Here is a 21,975-nt window from a genome sequence, read left to right as displayed (position 1 = left end):
GGATGAAGCAATCTCACGGCAATTGCATGTTCGAGTTTCCCACAGTATATTTTTTTCTTTTTTTTTTCTTTTTCTTGCCTCTTTCCTTTTCTTCAGGGCAAAGCAGTACTTAGACTGTCAATAGTTGCTTATTTAGCTGTGTCTTCTCCCATTTCGAGATTTTGAGAGAACCTTCTCAGAGTTGAGAGAGAGAGAGAGAGAGAGAGAGAGAGAGAGAGAGAGAAAGAAAATAAAAACCAGACTTACGTAGCTATTTTAACACTATTGATTCGTGATTTGAGTGACTACCACTTCGTACTTTTAACTAACTCACCCAGTGGACAGAAGTCGCCCGTGAGGGTGCTTGGGGCCCTCCTCTCGGGTTTATCCAGAGAATCCTTGACGCCTCTGTTTCGGTGCATCAGCACTGTTTGTGCGGCGCGCGTGGCGGAATCTCTGCCAGAGGGGGGCACGAGGGTCCTTAAGCTCGGGGGAGGGGCCTTATTGGGGGAAGGATCAGTGGCAGCCGAGTGGCTGATATCTGGAGACAAAGAAGGCACTGCCTTGGCGCCAAGTGGGTGTGTCCTAATGAATTATAAAGGCTATGCCGAAAGCGGGATGATCAAATAAAGCATGGGTCGCCACACTGAAACAAACCCTCATCCGCTCTCTGTTGGTATAAGACTGAGGCGAACGTATTGTGTTGATACTGGTATATCGAAATGTATCTTTATATAATGGCTCACATAGATAGCGGCTAAGAATTCTCAAGACGCCGGCCGAAGTGGCCGTGCGGTTAAAGGCGCTGCAGTCTGGAACCGCAAGACCGCTACGGTCGCAGGTTCGAATCCTGCCTCGGGCATGGATGTTTGTGATGTGCTTAGGTTAGTTAGGTTTAACTAGTTCTCAGTTCTAGGGGACTAATGACCTCAGCAGTTGAGTCCCATAGTGCTCAGAGCCAATTCTCAAGACATCTCTTATAGCGACAGGTTCTCTTTTTGTTGTTGTTGTTGTTCTGGTAATCTGTTTCGACTCCAGATGACATTTATGGACGATCTTTGGTGATTTTTGTTACTTGGAAATTAGATTGCGATCTAAGGTATTTTTCAGTGCGGCACGTTTTGTCTCCTTGTAATGGAGGCATTATCGGAGGCTACAAACAAGCAGTTAGAATTTTCAGTTGTCTGCATGTTAATAGATCTGTGAGAGAACTAAGTAAAAGTGATCTCCTCGTCCTTGTTACTTTCAAGAGCTACACTTTTCTCAACATGTACTCTTTATATAACATGTAATCATACACTGTTGTTTTTTACGGGCAGGATTTACATTCTTAGTGATTTTCAGGATTAGGGTGCTAGTTTGTGGTATGAGGCATGTTTCAACCGCCCTCCTCCACACACCCACACACCCACACACACACACAAACAAACAATTCATACATATACCCTCTCTTTCTCTTTCTCTCTCTTAAACACACACACACACACACACACACACACACACACACACACACACACGCACAAGCATACAGCCATAAAGGGAATAATAAGAGGGAAAAAAATGAACGGACGTTAGCTTTCAGGAAGAACCGCCTTGGGTTGGCAACATGTCCGTAAACTAACCAAATAGGAAGACACATAAAGTGAATGCACAGTATTTACGACGTTAAATCACACTTTTCGGCAAAATGTCTGCGAGTATGTTCAAAAATGGTTAAAATGGCTCTGAGCACTATGGGAATTAACACCTGAGGTCAACAGTCCCCTAGAACTTAGAACTACTTAAACCTAACTAACCGAAGGATATGACACACATCCACGCCCGAGGCAGGATTCGAACCTGCGACCGTAGCAGTCGCGCGGTTCCGGACTGAAGCGCCTAGAACCGCTCGACCACCGCGGCGGGCTGCGAGTACGTATAGTGACAGAAGAATGTTAGTGCTCCACAGAAATTAGCGCAAAGAAAATGGAAATTGTGAAGAAACAAGCTCTTAACGTAAAATTTTGCTTACATAACTGAAGTTAAAGTGCGACTTGCGGCATGTGACCAGATGAGAGGAAACGCCGCTGCCAGCCAAAAACGCGAATAACAGTAAGTAATCACTTACTTAAGTAAAAAAACAAGACATGCAAGACATGAACTGTTTCGGCGGGGTCAGGGATTTTCTCTGCCTCGTGATGGCTGGGTGTTGTGTGCTGTCCTTAGGTTAGTTAGGTTTACGTAGTTCTAAGTTCTAGGGGACTTACGACCACAGCAGTTGAGTCCCATAGTGCTCAGAGCCATTTGAACCATTTTTTGAACATGAACTGTTTCGTAATCTACAAATACCGCATGTACAAACGAAGCTGTATCTTTCTAGATACCACTGAAGATGCGTTAAAGTAAACAGGCGAAATGCATCTGGAATAAATATAATACATTGTAGCAAGGAAAAGGAGGTTTTTATCTACAAAATGAACATGTACTCCTTCGTCGAAAACCTGCAATCTTTGAGGAAAGATGTCCGGACAAGATGTCAGCCAAAATTTGTAAAAAAGGGGCATAATTCAAAACTCACCATTTTTCATACAACTGATTCAGTCAGTACAGAAACTACACTAAAGTACTGCACCTCAAAGGAGTGTTAGATACACCCTAAGTTTCCAGGGCAGATTACTTTGATACGTAAATGGTATTCACGTTTCTTTAGTACGAAAAAATTAAATCACCTTCAGTTATTGGTGTGTATATGGATGGCACCTTGTATTAAATGCTCTCAGATTACATCCTTCTTACGATTATATCACATTTTTCCAATGAATGATTCATAAAAAGATTTTATAGCACAAATGTTAAAAACTGCTCAGTGGTTGGTAATAAAATGTCGGTCATTCGCTTTTCACAAAACCAGAGGGGCTATTTTTAACGAGACTGCAACACACCTGTCAATCTTGGATTTACCCCTGAGTCTCCGTCGACAAATCCATGTCCATCTACTGGAGTCATCTTCCTCCTCCAACGGCAATGAGAAAATAGCGCTAGTCCAATCTTTGATATGCAAAAACCCGTCGTACGTTCTGCCCGCCTCGCAAAGGGTGCATTTTTTTATTTTTTTTAATTTTTGAGTAGTTTGACTCGTCCCGCCACGAATACCTCTCCTATACCAACCACTCCACCCTCCATCCCTGAGTAGCACCTGCAACCTACGTCTTCAATTATTTGCTGGATGTATCCCAATCTCTGACGTCCACTACAATTTTTACCCTATATGTCCCCCTCTAGTATCATGGAAGACATTCCCAGGTGTCTTAACAGATATTCTACCCTGTCCTTTCTCCTTCTCTGTGTTTCCCACATGTTCTTATACTGATATACTTGACATAAACACTGTGTATTTGTGTGTGTGTGTTTGGAACTAAAATCGTGACAGTCGATATACTTCCAGGAGCGGTTAAGAATTATCATGCTAAATCTGTTTATTTTCTTGTCATTTCCAAAAAATAATCTGAACTACTCTCACCCGATTTGTCATGCTCGATCATCAAATGTATGATTTGACTTCAGGAACGTCATTCTACACAGAATCTACTGCTAGTGTCAGACTTCACTTTAAAAATTACGTGTGTTATCAATCACCACGACAATGACAGCAGTAGACAGTAATGGCTTTCTAGTTAAATGGTAGCACCGTCGCTTTTAAAAGTGGAAGATGCATTAACTCTCGGTTCAAATTTCCCTAGATATCTAGACAATTTGTTATGCTTTTGCTTCTTATCTTACTAAGCCAAACGCTTTAAAATCGAAAATCAGTACGAAAGTCTAAATTTCCCTTCTTAAAAACTTGATTACAACACCAAAAATGAAATATGAAAAATTTAGAAGTTGGGACTGCACAAATGTTAAATTTCCCTTCTTACAGGGATATAACTGTTAGTTTTGTATTTGTATGTGACTTTGAATAATTTGTTAACTGGACCATTCTTGGGTCTACACTGACTGAAAGGCATATTTTCATGATAGTCTCGAAATGTTCTTGGGTAGGACACAGACTTTTATTTATATTTATTTATTTATTGTTCCGTGGGACCACATTTAGGGAGAAGTCTCCATGGTCATGGAACGAGTCAATACATGAAATTATAACACGATTGTAGAAACAGATAAAATGAAATATAAGAAACATATTCAGGCGACAAGTAGTTAGTTTAAATAAAGAAAATCAAGAATGTAACACTGGAATTTGCTTAATTTTTTAGCTCTTCCAAGAGCTCCTCGACAGAATAGAAGGAGTGAGCCATGAGGAAACTCTTCAGTTTAGACTTAAAAGTGTTTGGGCTACTGCTAAGATTTTTGAGTTCTTGTGGTAGCTTATTGAAAATGGAAGCAGCAGAATACTGCACTCCTTTCTGCACAAGAGTCAAGGAAGTGCATTCCACATGCAGATTTGATTTCTGCCTAGTATTAACTGAGTGAAAGCTGCTAACTCTTGGGAATAAGCTAATATTGCTAACAACAAACGACATTAAAGAAAATACGTACTGTGAGGGCAATGTCAAAATTCCCAGACTATTGAATAGGGGTCGACAAGAGGTTTTCGAACTTACACCATACATAGCTCGAACAGCCCGTTTTTGAGCAAAAAATACCTTTTTTGAAACAGAAGAATTACCCCAAAAAATAATACCATATGACATAAGCGTATGAAAATATGTGAAGTATACTACTTTTCGTGTTGAAATATCACTTATTTCAGATACTGTTCTAATGGTAAATAAAGCGGCATTTAGTTTCTGAACAAGATCCTGAACATGGGCTTTCCACAACAGCTTACTATCTATCCGTACGCCTAGGAACTTGAACTGTTCCGTCTCGCTTATAACATGCCCATTCTGTCTGATTAAAATGTCAGTTCTTGTTGAATTGTGAGTTAGAAACTGTAAAAACTGAGTCTTACTGTGATTTAGCATTAAATTATTTTCCACAAGCCACGAACTTATATCATGAACTACATTATTTGATAATGTTTCAATATTACACACAAGATCCTTCACTACCAAGGTGGTGTCATCAGCAAACAGAAATATTTTTGAATCACCTGTAATACTAGAAGGCATATCATTTATATAAATAAGAAACAGCAGTGGCCCCAGCACCGCCCCATTTAACAGTGCCCCATTGGGACTGAACATCATTACCACTCTCAATATTGCGGAGGATTACCTTCTGCTTTCTGTTCTTAAAAGTAGGAGGCGAACCAATTGTAAGCTACTCCCCTTACTCCATAATGTTCCAACTTCTGCAGTAATATTTTGTGGTCAACACAGTCAAAAGCCTTCGTTAAATCAAAGAAAACACCTAACGTTCGCAACCTTTTATTTAATCCGTCCAAAGCCTCACAGAGAAAAGAGACTATAGCATTTTCAGTTGTTAAGCCATTTCTAAAACCAAACTGTACATTTGACAGAAATTATGTGAATTTAAATGCTGCAGTAACCTTGTATATACAACCCTCTCGATAACTTTAGCAAACACCGATGGCATAGAAATAGGTCTATAATTGTCAACATTATCCCTGTCTCCCTTTTTATAAAGTGGCTTCACTACCGAGTACTTTAATCGGTCAGGAAACCGACCACTCCTAAAGGAAAAGTTACAGATATGACTAAGTACTGAGCTAAGATACGTGGAACAGTACTTCAGTATTCTGCTAGATACCCCGTCATATCCATGAGAGTTCTTGGACTTTAGTGATTTAATTATTAACTCAATCTCCCTCTTGTCAGTATCATGGAGGAGCATTTCAGGTAACAGTCTCGGAACACTTTTTTCTAAGAGCGCTATATGATTCCCTGTTGGGACTAGATTTCTATTTAGTTCACCTGCTATATTCAGAAAGTGATTATTAAGTACTGTACATATATGCGACTTATCAGTAACACGGACATGCCCACTACGCACTGATTCTATATTCTCGACCTGTCTCTGCAGACCAGCCAGTTCCTTTACGACTGACAATATGGTTTTAATTTTATCCTGAGACTTAGCTATTCTATCTGCATACCACATACTTTTTGCCTTCCTAATAACTTTTTTAAGCACCTTACAATACTGTTTGTAATGGGCTGCTGCATTTAGATTTTGACTGTTTCTAACGTTTTGATATAATTGCCACTTTGTTCTACAAGATATTCTTATCCCTTTAGTCAGCCACCCAGGCTGCCTGTTTGTGCTAGTACCCTGTTTTGAACGTTCTAACGGAAAGCAACTTTCAAAGAGCACGAGAAATGTCTTGAGGAAAGCATTATATTTATCGTCTACTGTATCAGCACGATAAACATCTTGCCACTCTTGTTCCTTGATAAGATTTACAAAAGTCTGTGCAGCAACTGGATCAGCTTTCCTAAAAAGTTGGTAACTATATTTAACATGTGTTGCAGCACAAAAATCTTTTAGACTTAAAATTTGTGCATCATGATCTGAAAGGCCATTCACCTTTTTGCTAACAGAATGCCCTTCTAATAATGACGAATGAACAAAAATATTGTCTATGGTTGTTCTACTGTTCCCTTGCACTCTCGTTGGAAAGAATACGTTTTACATAAGATTATATGAATTAAGGAGGTCTACCAGCATCCTTTTCCTTGCACAATCACTTATACAATTAATATTGAAGTCACCACATATAACTAACTTTTTGTATTTCCTATAAAGTGAACCAAGAACCTCCTCTAGCTTTAGCAAAATGTTGTGAAATCGGAGTCTGGGGATCTATAAATAACAACAGTAAGAAGTTTAGCTCCACTAAATTTAACCACACCTGCACAACATTCAAACACCTTTTCAGTGCAGTACTTTGAAACATCAATTGACTCAAATGGGATACCGTTTTTCACATACATGGCTACTCCCCCACACCGCAAAGAGCTCCTAGAAAAGCTGCCAGCCAACCTGTATCCTGGTAAAGGAAGCCTCTGAATTATCTCCTTATTTAAGAAGTGTTCAGATATACCAATAATTTCAGAGTCAACATCTATAAGCAGTTCACTAACTTTATCTCTAATACCTTGTATATTTTGATGAAATATACTAATTCCCTCATTAATCGGATACCCAAGCTTTGTAGAAAGTGGTTTCTTTGTTAGAGAGACTTCCCTTAAGCAGGAATACCTATCAGCTGACTTCGATCTAAAAAAGGTACAGCTCTAACACCCACAACTACCGGAATTTTCCCATGAGTGAACCCACCACCCCCACCTATGCTGTCACCTATAAGTTTTGCCAACCTCCCCCCCTCCTCACGTACACATCTACCATAAAGAGATCAATAGTGTACATTTATTAATGTGTGAAGTTTTCTGTAGTCTCCTATTATGAATGCTTTTATAATTTATCATATTGGAACTTCTGTCTGTTAAGATAGACTTTAATTATTGTTGTATATCATTTGTGTTAGGACAGTCTACTCTTTTATGAGTACTTTTACGTACATGACAGAAAAATTTAAGAGGCAAATTAATAATCAACCATACATTCTCTGACCTCAACTACAACAGTATGATGATACTCAGCTAATTTTGGAATGCATGCTTACAGAAACCTACTGGTTTGGGGGTAAAGGCAGTGTCAATCCAAGCTTAAAGTGCTTATTCGTCCACAGAGACACTTTATTGATGGTTACGTGAGGTGTTGATTGAGCTGTTTAGTATGCCCCTAAGATGCTGTAAGTCTGATAGCCAATGACCTGCAGGGAAGGAAAGATGTAAATTTAAAAGGAAACCACGTTGTGCAACGGATAACGTCTTATGGAAGAAAAACTGCTTCACGGGAAAGGGGGGGGGGCAATTAAGCATAAAAGGACGGATTCTAAAAGTCACATCGATATGTACACTACGGAAAAGAAGGAAAAGGCAAAAAAGACAATTTATCACGAACGAATTATCCAAATTTGACATAAATCGATAGATACGATGTACATGAACGAAGTAACTATTACAATTTCAGAAAAATTGAATGGTTGATACGAGAGAAAGAGCTTAGCAAACTGAGCAACTCAATAACGCGTTGTCAAACTCGGGCCGTTATGTAAGCATTTATACAGCTTGACATTGATAGAGTTGTCGGATATCCTTCTCAGGGATATCTTGCCAAACTGTGTCCAATTGGAGGGCCCTGGCCATAGTGCTCCAAACAGGCGTAGTGGTGAGTTTTGGTATGCAGAGGATCCATGTACGAATAACCTGCGGAGCTATACATCTACATTGGTTTGGGCAGAACATTGAGCCCCAAAGAAGTGTCAGAAGTCTACGATACCTTTTTCTAACCGAAAGTAACGTTCGTGGGGATTAAACCACTTCATTTGGTAAATATGATGTAGTGGCCTCATTCAAGCAAGGTAACATTAAAAAATGCCAGATTCTTGATACCCATTCATTGCTGCCTTTCATATAGTGAATGCAATGTCCCTGCGGAATGAAGGACAGTCTCTTAAACTTTTAGTAGAGAAACTATGACAGAGCATAATACGTGCTGTAAGAATCCTGCAAGATGCTTTTGCAGGTGAAGATCAAGGCACAATCTATGGAGAAGGACTATTTTAACTTCAGAGTTTGCTGTTTCCAAAGAAGACAGAAACTGCGGTGGTAGTGTTTAAACAATTTCAGTCATAGCACGAGTGCCACGATGGTAGATACTGAGATGAGGGATTACGGAACAGAAAATCAACTACGATTGTTCGGCACTGAAAAGGCAACTTGAGCAGATGATGTACGTGTGATGTGCTACAGACATTATGCAAAAAACATGCTCTCGTTCTGACAAAGGTTCATTATTGGTTGCCGGAGCAACTAAGAGTACCTGTTGATTGGAAAATAAGTCATTTAGGTTTTGAAGAAGCGCATTATTATAGGCCTATATCACTGACAATCCTTGTTGAATTACGGTACGTATTCTCTGCTCACGCATTATGAATTTTCTCGAGAACGTAAATCTCCTAAGTAGAAGCCAAGGTAGATTTCACAAACAGAGATAGTGCGAATCACGATACTCTCTGTTCGTGCCAGAATTCCAAGGCGTTATTGACAAAGGTGCTCGTGTTCATGCCGCTTTCCTTGACTACAGGAAGCAGGTCGATATAGTTCCGCTAGTGAACAAACTGCGACCTTACTGATAAGAGAACCTCCCCATCGCACCCCCCTCAGATTTAGTTATAAGTTGGCACAGTGGATAGGCCTTGAAAAACTGAACACAGATCAATCGGGAAAACAGGAAAAAGTTGTGTGAAACTATGAAAAAATAAGCAAAATATACAAACTGAGTAGTCCACGCGCAAGATATGCAACATCAAGGATAATGTGAGCTCAGGAGCACCGTGGTCCCGTGGTTACGGTGAGCAGCTGTGGAACGAGAGGTCCGTGGTTCAAGTCTTCTCTCGAGTGAAAAGTTTAGTTTTTTTATTTTCGCAAAGTTATGATTTGTCCGTTCGTTCATTGACGTCACTGTTGTAGAACACTGTGTCCATTGTAATAAGTTTAGTGTCTGTGTTTTGCGACCGCACCGCAAAACCGTGCGATTAGTAGACGAAAGGACATGCCTCTCCAATGGGAACCGAAAACATTGATCGCAAGGTCATAGGTCAACCAAGTCCTCCGAAGGAAAACACGCCTGATATATTCTATACGACACTGGTGACGGCATGTGCGTCACATGACAGGAATATGTTGTCGACCCACCTAACTTGTACATTTGGCGAATGGGTAAAAAGATTCTTCTATCTTGCCCGATTTAGGTTTTCTTGTGGATGTGATAATCACTCCCAAAAAAGGGATGAAAACATAAGAGTTTGTCACATAAACTGCAACAAATGAATGCAACAGATTCACAGTCGCACAGTTTTCCTTGTGCTCTGTCATAACATATGTTTTTAACGTTTTCAAATTTTTCCGTGTGTAGACCGTCAAATCCTGCATATGTCCAAGCAAATCCGAAAATGTCCTGGAATTTTGGAGAGCGAAGTTGATTATGTGTGAGTGCCTGATCTTTGATAATTGTCTGAAATTAAAAATCAAACTTTTCACTCGAGGGAAGACTTGAATCAAGGACCTCTCGCTCCGTAGCTGCTCACGCTAACCACGGGACCACGGCGCTCCTGAGCTCGAAATATCTTTCATGTTGCCTATGTTGCGCATGGGCTACTCAGTTTGTATATTTTGCTTATTTTTTCATAGTTCCATACAACTTCTTCCTGTTTTCTCGATTGATCTCTGTTCGGTTTTTCAAGGCCTATCCACTTTGCCAAATTATAAAACTGAGGGGGGTGCGATGGGGAGGTTCCCTTGTGAGTATTGGATCAGGTTTGTGACTGGATTCAGACAGAACTCAAGACATCTACATGCATACTCTGCAAGCCACCGTATGGTGCTTGGTGGAGGGTTAAGGGTACCTTGTAACGTTGTTGCTTTAATTTGGTATGATGAAAGCGGTACTGATGGAGAATGAAACCGGGTTAAAAGCTGTGATCTGTCTGGGGAAGTTAACCGTGGATTACTGGGCAACATTAACATTAGGTATCTAGTCTAAGTTTACCAAGTTCCCAAACAGACTAACATTAATGATAATCTTTTAATAGTCATACAACAACCCGTAATATATATATATAAAAAGGAGAATTTAAATAAAAAGAAAGAATTCAGTTTATATTTGGAAATTTATTTTTATGATTGGTCATGAAATTTCAGCATATTAAATTTTATTCGAACAAGCTGGTGCCTTATTTAGGTTGGTGAAAATCTTACGGAACACATCAAATATGGAGCCAAGATTGGGAGTCTGCATACAACACTGCATTCATAAAACAACACACAAAGAACGTTGAAACGCATGCAAGAGAAAGTTAACCACTACAAACAGATTCAAATTTTTACCCAAAGAAATTACGTTCGTAGCACAATCCTGTCCGTCATGTAATTACCACACACTGGTATACTAAATTCATATTAACTCTTTGTGAAATCTTCGCGAAAAGAATAGCTTAGGGCTACTTTGATGATTACACCACATGCTTCACGTGGTCAACTTGGTTTACACAAAGCGTATAACTCCACAATAATTTCGATAATTAAAATAAATTAGATCAAAAAGCAATTTACAAAAGGAAAACCTCGAACTGGTTGTTAACGTCTTGCTGTTAACCTGACGGGTCAAACAGTTATATAAGCACGTGGTACTGGTCTCGCAAAGTACACCCCACGTGTGTTGAACATAAAGAAAAGTTGCTATATTGCAAAATATTGTCAAGACGAGACGTTATAATCACACAAGCATTTGCATTTAAGATTGATCTTAGTTAGAGTTACTGATCAACACGTGGTTCCACTTTACTCACAAAGTAGTAACAAAGCAACTCCCGGAAAATAATATGAACTTCACACGAGAATTACACTACGCTGCAATTTAAGATAACCTTAGATATTTTAGATCTAACCCGAAATCAAGGTGATTAAATTCTCAGTTAGGCTGAACTTAACAAATCCATTGTCCTACGGACTTAGCAGACACGCGCTTAGCCGGAGATCTTACCATTTCAGACGCTCGCCACCGCCAGACTGCTACCGCCAGACTGCTACTGCCTACTACCGAGCGTGCTTCCTCAGGGTGGCTCACAAAGACAAACGGAAGGGGACAGAGGGGCAGCTTCCTATACCAACATGACAACGGACGGACACGACCATACAAGGATAGAAACCTCTTTGCTTTTAGGAAGCGTAGCTACCTGTTCCGACGTTGGTCCTACTGTTCTCTAGCAGACAGCCTTGTCTGCTACCCTCAAGCATGCAACTACAAACTCATTTGATCATTCATCCTCTCATACAGAAGGGAAGGGGGATGACAGTATCTTATCATATACAGTATATAACAGAAAGCGGATGTAGGTTTCGTATGAGACTGTGTGACATGAATTACATATAAACTGTGTTTTAAAGTGTAGTAGTGTGACAGATCGTTCTTGTTTACGTGTAAAAGTAACACGTTCCACTACTCAGTCTCCTCCCAGATAGTCAGAAACGCCACAGTAAATTTAGAAGAGGAATTTATTCCATAAATGACAACAGATTTAAGAAATCAAACATGAAAGGAATCCAACAGAGACCTTTCAACCTTGTACCACTACTAGTCATTTCCTTTCCTGTTCCTCAGGAAACAAAGCGAGGGGAAAACGACTGCCTCTGTACAAGCCCCAGTTTTTCATATCTTTGTGGTCATTACGTGAAATTTGAGGTCATTACGCGAAATGTGTTCCTCGAAAAGAACTTTTCCTTCCCTTCGGGATACCCGTTTAAGTTTCCAAGGTACCTCCGTAATACTTGCCTGTTGATCGAACCTACCAGTTAAAAAAAAAAAAAAAAAGAAAAGATCTAGCAGCCCCCATTTGAATTGCTTCGGTGTCTACAGATGGGAGGCACGGGCTAGCATGAGATCAGAGTGGCATGATCATACAGGGTGTTACAAAAAGGTACGGCCAAACTTTCAGGAAACATTCCTCACACACAAAGAAAGAAAATATGTTATGTGGACATGTGTCCGGAAACGCTTACTTTCCATGTTAGAGCTCATTTTATTACTTCTCTTCAAATCACATTAATCAGTGAATGGAAACACACAGCAACAGAACATACCAGCCTGACTTCAAACACTTTGTTACAGGAAATGTTCAAAATGTCCTCCGTTAGCGAGGATACATGCATCCACCCTCCGTCGCGTGGAATCCCTGATGCGCTGATGCAGTCCTGGAGAATGGCGTATTGTATCATAGCCGTCCACAATACGAGCACGAAGAGTCTCTACATTTGGTACCGGGGTTGCGTAGACAAGAGCTTTCAAATGCCCCCATAAATGAAAGTCAAGAGGGTTGAGGTCAGGAGAGCGTGGAGGCCATGGAATTGGTCCGCCTCTACCAATCTATCGGTCACCGAATCTGTTGTTGAGAAGCGTACGAACACTTCGACTGAAATGTGCAGGAGCTCCATCGAGCATGGACCACATGTTGTGTCGTACTTGTAAAGGCACATGTTCTAGCAGCACAGGTAGAGTATCCCGTACGAAATCATGATAACGTGCTCCATTGAGCGTAGGTGGAAGAACATGGGGCCCAATCAAGACATCACCGACAATGACTGCCCAAACGTTCACAGAAAATCTGTGTTGATGACATGATTGCACAATTGGGTGCGGATTCTCGTCGGCCCACACTTGTTGATTGTGAAAATTTACAATTTGATCACGTTGGAATGAAGCCTCATCCGTAAAGAGAACATTTGCACTGAAATGAGGATTGACGCATTGTTGGATGAACCATTCGCAGAAGTGTACCCGTGGAGGCCAATCAGCTGCTGATAGTGCCTGCACACGCTGTACATGGTACGGAAACAACTGGTTCTCCCGTAGCACTCTCCATACAGTGACGTGGTCAACGTTACCTTGTACAGCAGCAACTTCTCTGACGCTGACATTAGGGTTATCGTCAACTGCACGTAGAATTGCCTCGTCCATTGCAGGTGTCCTCGTCGTTCTAGGTCTTCCCCAGTCGCGAGTCATAGGCTGGAATGTTCCGTGCTCCCTAAGACGCCGATCAATTGCTTCGAACGTCTTCCTGTCGGGACACCTTCGTTCTGGAAATCTGTCTCGATACAAACGTACCGCACCACGGCTATTGCCCCGTGCTAATCCACACATCAAATGGGCATCTGCCAACTCCGCATTTGTAAACATTGCACTGACTGCAAAACCACGTTCGTGATGAACACTAACCTGTTGATGCTACGTACTGATGTGCTTGATGCTAGTACTGTAGAGCAATGAGTCCCATGTCAACACAAGCACCGAAGTCAACATTACCTTTCTTCAATTGGGCCAACTGGCGGTGAATCGAGGAAGTTCAGTACATACTGACGAAACTAAAATGAGCTCTAACATGGAAATCAAGCGTTTCCGGACACAAGTCCACATAACATCTTTTCTTTATTTGTGTGTGAGGATTGTTTCCTGGAAGTTTGGCCGTACCTTTTTGTAACACCCTGTATAGGGAATATTGCCCGTTCTATCTAACTTACCTGGAGCTGACATGACGATAACTGTATCTCTGCTGAACACTCACAGTCGAGGACAATCTGTTGGATACTATGACTTAACAAACCTTCGTGCCCACTGATGTAACTGGAAACATACACCACATGTCCGTATTTTCGTTAATAATTGCGGTGGAGCATTGTATCAAACGTTTTTTGGACTTTTCTTGTCATCGGTGTTCTGACTGGCTTGATGCTGCCCGCCACGAATTCCGCCATAAATTCCTCTTCCGTGCCAACATTTTCCACTCAGAGTAGCACTTGCAATCTACATCCTCAGCTATTAACGGGATGTTTTCTAATATTCCTCTACAGTTTTTACCCTCTGGTACCACGGAAGTTATTCCATGATATCTTAACAGTAGTAATTTCATCCTGTCCACTCTTCTTATCAGTGCATTCCACATATTCCGCATGCTTAGAACATCCTTATTCCTTTCCTTAGCAGTCCACCTAATTTTCAACATTATCTATAACACTACATCCAAAATCCTCCAATTCTCTTGTGTTTTAGTCTTCCCACAACCCATGTTTCACTACCACTCAACGCAGTGCCCCTAACGCACGAGTACATTCTCAGAAATTTATTCCTCAAATTAAGCACTGTGTTTGATTATAGTAGACTTCCGTTGGCCAGGAATGCCTTTTGCCTTTATACCCCGTCCGTCATTGGTTTTTTGCTGCCTACGTAGCAGAATTTCTTAACTTCATTTACTTTGTGACAATCAGTTCTGATGTTGGGGAAGTTTCTCGCTATTCTCATTCCTGCTACTCTTCATTACTTTCGTCTTTCTTCGATGTGCTCTCAGTCCATATTCTGTACTCATTACGCTGTTCACTGTGTTCAATAGATCCTGCTATTGTTCTTTACTTTCACTGAGGGTAGCAATGTCATCAGTGAATCGTGTCACTGATATCGTTTCACCTTGAAAATTACTTCCATTCTTCAACTTATCTCTTATTTGCGTCATTGATTATTCGATGTATATATCGAACAGCGGGGGCAAAAGGCTATATCTCTGTCTCAGACCCTTTTAAATCCGAGCACATAGTTCTTGGTATACCATTCTTATTATTTCCTTTTATCTCTTATACATGTTGTATATTACCCGTCTCTCCCTATAGCTTACCACTATATTCCTCAGAATTTCGAACACCTTGCACCATTTTACATTATCGAACGCTTTTTGCATGTCGACAAATCCTATGAACGTGTCTCGATTTTTCTTTAGTCTTGCTTCCATTATCAACTGCAAAGTCGGAATTGCATCCATGGTGCCTTTACCTTTCCTTTCTTGTCAGCAACTTGGATGCATGATCTGTTAAGCTGACTGCTCGTTGATTCTCGCACTTGTCAGCTCGTGCAGTATTCGGAATTGTGTGGATGATATTTGTCCGAAAGTCATATGGTATATCGCCAGACTCTTACATTCTGCACACCAAAGTGGTCGGTTTGTTGCCACTTCCCCCAATGATTTTAGAAATTCCGATTGAATTCTTCTATCACATCAGACATATTCAATGTACTCTTTTCACGATCGGCTCTCTCCTCTGAATTTAACAGTGGAATTACTATAGCACTCTTAATGTTACCACCCTTGCTTTTAATTTCACCGAAAGTTGCTTTACTTTCCTACATGCTGAGTCAGTTCTTCTGACAATGATTAAAAGCATACAAAGGTCAGCTTGATATCTCCTAGACCTGTTATACGCGTCCAGATAACTTCACTGTAACACTCAATTTCGATCTCAATAAAGATGACTTTTTCGGGTTCATAAATATTTACTTTTGTCTATTATTACTTTTATGTTGTAATTGCATTTACTGACACGGTCCGTGACTTGGAGATTTGCTCCTCAATTTGGTACTAAGGAACTTGACGCGTAAATAGATAATAAATAAAATCTCCTGAACACATGCTGCTCGTATTTAGTATACATCCCATTTCACACTGTGCTTAAGCACCCAATTAGGAGTTATTGGAATTTTTGCTTTGGAACGTAGTAAGAAACTGAAAATTCTAATGACAACGATTTGTGCTCCAAGCATGTAGAATCCACGAAACATCCATGTGATTGATCCAAGTATGAAATATATTACATCCAATAAATCAGAACCAGGTTATGTAAGTATCATGTTCGTATATGTACATACTTGCTCCATACATATAGGTTACACAACTAAACACATGGTGTGTATCATGTGCGTGTAGAAAAATTATAATATAATGTCATTCATTCATGGTTGCTTTCATTTTAGGTATCATGAAATACCAACAAACAAACATTAAGTTAATCGGATTTGGTTTCTTGTATGTGTGTATTTTTTCTTCTTCATCACTTGTCTGTTACCTGTACCACTCAGTTTAGCAGGTCATCAGACAGATGTGGCAGAAATTATGGAAATACTATGCATTCAAGGTTTCCACATTTTGATCTTTTTCTACTTTTACACAATACTGTCATTAGCAATATACGCGAAAAAACATCTTCACGACGCCTCAGTGACATAACGTAACGGCGCCTTTTTCACTCACAGACGTCTAACTCCACATCCACCTAAGGCAGACTGAACTGAACACACAACATGGGTTGACTACAATGAGGTGACAGAATTCAAGGGATACCTCCTAATATGATGTCGGACGTCCTTCTGCCCGGAGTAGTGCAGCAACTCAGCGTGGCATGGACTCAGCAAGTCGTTACAAGTCCTACGCAGAAATAATGAGCCATGCTCCTCTATAGTCGTCAATGGTTGCGATGGTGTTGCCGGTGCAGGATTTTCCGGATGATCTGACCTCTGGATTGTGTACCATAAATGTTCGATGGAATTCATGTCGGGCGATCTGGCTGGCCAAATCGTTTGCTTCAGTTGTCTAGAATGTTCCTCAAAGCAATGGTGAACAATTGTGGCCCTGTGATTTGCTCACTGTCATCCATAAACATTTCTTCGTTGTTTGAGAACACGAAGTCGTCGAATGGCTGGAAATAGTCTCCAAGTAGCAGAAAATAACTATTTAAGTCAATGGTCGAATCAGTTGGACCAGAGGGACCAGTCCACACCACTATGGAGCCATCACCTTCTTGCACAGTACCTTGTGACGGTACGTCACATAAATGGACATTTGGAGAAAGGGAAAGGAAGTTTTTGTTATGAGACGTGTGAATTAAAATTATTTCAAGACTGTGTACGTGTGCGCGATGTATAACAAATAGTAAAGAACGTAAGATTATTATCAAAACACAAATATCGATGTAATTAACAAAACACAGTTTTTTTCTTATAATCCCTGTGTAACATAGGCCATGAAGATCAGAGACAATGCTTTGATTGAACTTGCTCTCCTGTTTTGTTTCGTCTAGCGGTAGGCCGCCATTGTGGTGCTGTCTGGTAATTAACGTAAGTATTATCCATATTTTGAAAAATACAATAGAAATTGTCATTAGAAAGTGTGTATTATTGACGTAGTTGTCACCTATCATGATTGCAACCATTAATTATAATTAACAAAAATTTTGCAGAACTTCGTAGTGCCGGGAGTTCATCTCCCCTAGCAGGATTTGGTCGGCCATTACGGTGACAGTATTATTTAATTAAAATATCATGTCATAATATTACATGTAAATGCGAGAGACTTCTCAATTTTGATCTTTCATTCATTTCAAAGTTAAAAAGAGTCAAAATAGATTTCGTTCATTAATACTTAGAATACTGAGTGAGTTCAGTATGTTTGATTTTGGCCGCCTAACGGCAGACGAGATTCTCTCAAGTTTAGCCTTGCAAATAATGAAGAAGAAATATTCAAAATCATTACATTCCGCAATACCTCAGTTAATCTTTGTGTAATTTGGTACATGAATAACCAGTAGCCCCTTAGACCCATATTAATAATTACAGTTTGCGTAAGAATACGCATATTTTCTTTTCTAAACAGCAGCGCTCACGCAAACTATTTATTCGAAGGCAGTGAGTCGCGCTATGTGTTTAAAAAATATTATATCGTGCATACTTCGGGGTAGCCGATGTCCGCACGAGTGTTATCGCGGTATAAGTTAATTAAAAGTCTCATGCTAGCCCACAATATTTAAAGCCACCCCAACCAAAATCATAAAATATATAATTACAAAAATAAAAAATATACACTTATACTGCGATAACCTTGTTGACAACTTGCGTCCATGGCTTTGTGGGACTGTGCTACATCCTAACCCTCAAATCAGCTCTTATCAACTGAAATCGCGAGTCATCTGACCAGGCGACAGTTTCCCATTCGTCTAGATCAGGGCTTAACAACTGGCCGGTTTTGAGCGCGAGTACTCGCGTCTGCTCAGGCACGTGCTCGCGAGCAGGTGCAAGGTCGCGGAGTAGGAAGGGAGGGGAAATGTGCGCGCACGTTTGAATAGGGCCGCGGCATGCCTATTGAATTCGCGCCGACTGTGTAACGTTTAAAGTACTACGATCAGCTCTAATAGTCACTTCCCTGGATAAGAATCATGTCAAGTCGCCGTTGTGTAACCCCAACCGTGCTTTCGCAGTTCAACCCCCATTGGGAGGAATTTTATCTGTTTACAGAAAAAGATGGTGTTGCAAAATGTTTAGTATGTCACAAAACGCTGAATTCTTTTATGAAATTTAATTTGCAGCGACATTACATGTCGTACCACGCGAAAGGCTACGGACGTGGAAAATGTGATGGACCAGATCGTGCACAGGAAGTTATTAAACTTAAAAGGAAGCTATCCGAAGAAGATCTGGACGACGAAGAAAGATTAACTGAGGCAGCTGTCAGAGTGAGTTACAAAATCGCTTTGCTTTTAGCAAATTCCCTGCGCCCCTTCACTGATGGCGATTTAATAAAATAATGTTTGGTAGTTGCAGCGGAACATTTGTGTCCATCTCAAGTTGAACAGTTTCGGATTGTGCCATTATCTAACATGACCATTATGCGTCGCATACAGGACATGGCAGACGACGTCCAGAGGCATCTTGCAGATATCTGTTAACATTTTATGGCGTATTCTCTAGCTCTGGATGAAAGTGTTGATATCACTGGAACAGGGCAGCTTGCCATTTTTATTAGAGGTGTTAATAGAGATCTTCAGGTGAGGGAGGAGCTCCTCGATGTAGTAGCCATGAAGAACACTACAACTGGAGGTGATATTTTAAGTAGTGTTGAAGAAAGTGTTGAAAATATAGGATTGTCGTGGAATTCTTTAGTTTCAGTGTCTACAGATGGTAGAGTCATACACCAAGCTAATAAAATTATGTGGCACGTGTAGATTCTCCTTTATTTGTTTCATTTGTCGCAGTAATAATTCGTGAGTGATATCCCTGCAGGTAGCCGCGGATTTACATTGACTGGCGGCAGCTGTTGTGTACCCCAAATGACTCTCCCCACTCTCCGCCCTGGTCCGGTAGTGGGGGTAGCGTGCTCGCGCTGCTCCATGCTCGCGCCTTGATGCTCACAGCTTGCTCCGCAAGCACATATGTTGTGAAGCCCTGGTCTAGAGTTCAACAGATATGGGTAAGAGCATAGGAGCGGCGCTGCTGGTGGTGTTGAGCTGTTAGCAAACGCACCCGTGTTGGTCTTCTGCTGCCATACCCCATTAACGTCAAATGTTGCCGCACTGTACTAAACAATATGTGCGTCGTACGTCCATCATTGATTTCCGCTATTATTTTACTCAGTGTTTTGTCTGTTAACACTCACACTAACGTTGCTGCTCTCGGTCGTTAAGTGAACGCTGTCGGCCACTTCGTTGTCCGTGGTAAGACGCAATGTCTTGAATTTTCTGTTCGCTGCACGCTCTGGACACTGTGTTCCTCGGAATACGGAATTCCTTAGCGATTTACGAAATGGAATATCCTATGCGTGTAGCTTCAACTATCATTCCCCGTTCAAAGTCTGTTAATTCCCGCCATGCGACCATAATCAGGTCGGAAACCTTTTCGTATGAAGCATCTGAGTACAAATGACACCTCCACCAATGCACTACCGTTTTACACCCTGTGTCACGAGATACTACCACCATCTGTACACGTGCTTATTGCTATCCCATGACTTTCGTCACCTCATTGTATAATGCCTATAATATGTTACGATTTCAGCATAAGAACTTTAGCTTAATTTCACGGTCAGTACACTGGATACCTATAAAATACAGCTTACGAGAAATAGTGTTGTGTTGCATGTCTTTTGACGTATTTAATTTTTGTAGACAATTTTGCTACCTGCACAGGTACGTCTGAAGACGGTACCTGAAAACCCGAAATCGATCAGGGAATGGGAAACATATAAGACAATCTTTGCAATCTGAAACTGTTTCATTTATTCTTATTATAATAAACGGATGCATTACAACCACTCCAGTACGTGGACAGGCAAGGCGTTTTACATGTTTAAATGTTGTTTTTTCACGAGTAGTAGAGCTCGTAATTGGGTTTCTCGCTCCAGAATAAAGCTGATTATTGGTTCTTTCTCATTCGTTCAAGGTCTAAACACATTTAGAATTTTCAATCTGACAGCTCTACCATGACGCAGACTTCTGTTTCGAAAATGGTTCAAATGGCTCTGAGCGCTATGGGACTTAACTTCTGAGGTCATCAGACCCCTATAACTTAGAACTACGTAAACCTAACTAACCTAAGGACATCACACACATCCATGCCCGAGGCAGGATTCGAACCTGCGACCGTAGCGGTCTCGCGGTTCCAGACTGTAGCGCCTAGAACCGCTCGGCCACTCCAGCCGGCGACTTCTGTTTACTTTCTGGAACCGGTCATATTGCAAAATTCCTGAAACTGTGAGTTTATTTACTTTTACAATTATTTTTAGGCAGTATTACACTTTGTTCGGTTTACTTTAGATAATTTGATAGTTTAAATCTCTTCAAATCCGAATTTGCTCCAAACTCCACAGCTCCAGTTCTGGTACCCCGCCATCCCCTCCCGAGCAATCAACTTCCCTTGCATGGTTGCCGTTAGTTTAGAGTGAACTTCATTTCGTAGTTGATAGAGCTACATTCGTTCCTTGAGGATTACCTACGCGTTATAAATGACACAACTATGAGATTGCAATTAGACTGTGACGCGACGGTATAATTGTAAAGGAAGGACTTTTGACAGATAGGAGACGTGTTAGAGATCGAATGAAAGCTATGTGGGGAGGCGACGACGTAGCAGGATCGTGTGCAGCTTGGAGACAGGAGTGTAGCCAGATTTATCCATTACGGAAAAAGTTCCCGTTGCTGCGTCGTTTTGTTTGAAGCAGTAAGGCCTTGTTGGCGCAACGTATGGCGCCGAGCTTTGCTCTGCGGGTTGCGTCGGTGCTACGGGCAGGCGCTCCCCGTTGATGCGCCTGAAGCGGCTAAGCATCGGCGTGCTCAGCTAATCTGTGATTGCCAAGTTAATTACGAATTACGATTAGTCATCACTTATAAATTTAAACGTCTGTAGTGATACATAGACCTGTTACATAAAACAGCAGCCATTTTAGAGGTTGTATGGGTACTTAGCTGTGTGCACTAAGGAAGTTAATTTATTTTACAGAACAATAAATACAACAGAGTGCTCCATTCTCAGCAAGTAACAGGGGCAAATTTAGTGTGCGCCACCTACTGGAATGTAATATACCGAGGACTAGTCAAGAGAATTGTTGTCCCACTCCAATATGTGCCGCGATAACGTCCTAATGCTGCGGTTACATGCAGAGTATGGCGCTAGTGTTGGCGCGATATCTGAGCAGTCTGTTACACGCAGATGTGTAGTGAACATGCCAGCATGATTTGAAACGTGAATTTATAGCTGGTGCAAGACGCATGTCTCCTATTGTATTAGAGATTAAACAAGAATTAGAGTTTCCCATGTCAGCTATGATTACCGTGGATCTTAAATATC

This window comes from Schistocerca nitens, chromosome 1 (assembly GCF_023898315.1).
Source record: "Schistocerca nitens isolate TAMUIC-IGC-003100 chromosome 1, iqSchNite1.1, whole genome shotgun sequence".
NCBI lineage: Eukaryota > Metazoa > Arthropoda > Insecta > Orthoptera > Acrididae > Schistocerca > Schistocerca nitens.
The sequence above is the reverse complement of the archived record's forward strand: the minus strand, read 5'-3'. Positions refer to the sequence as shown.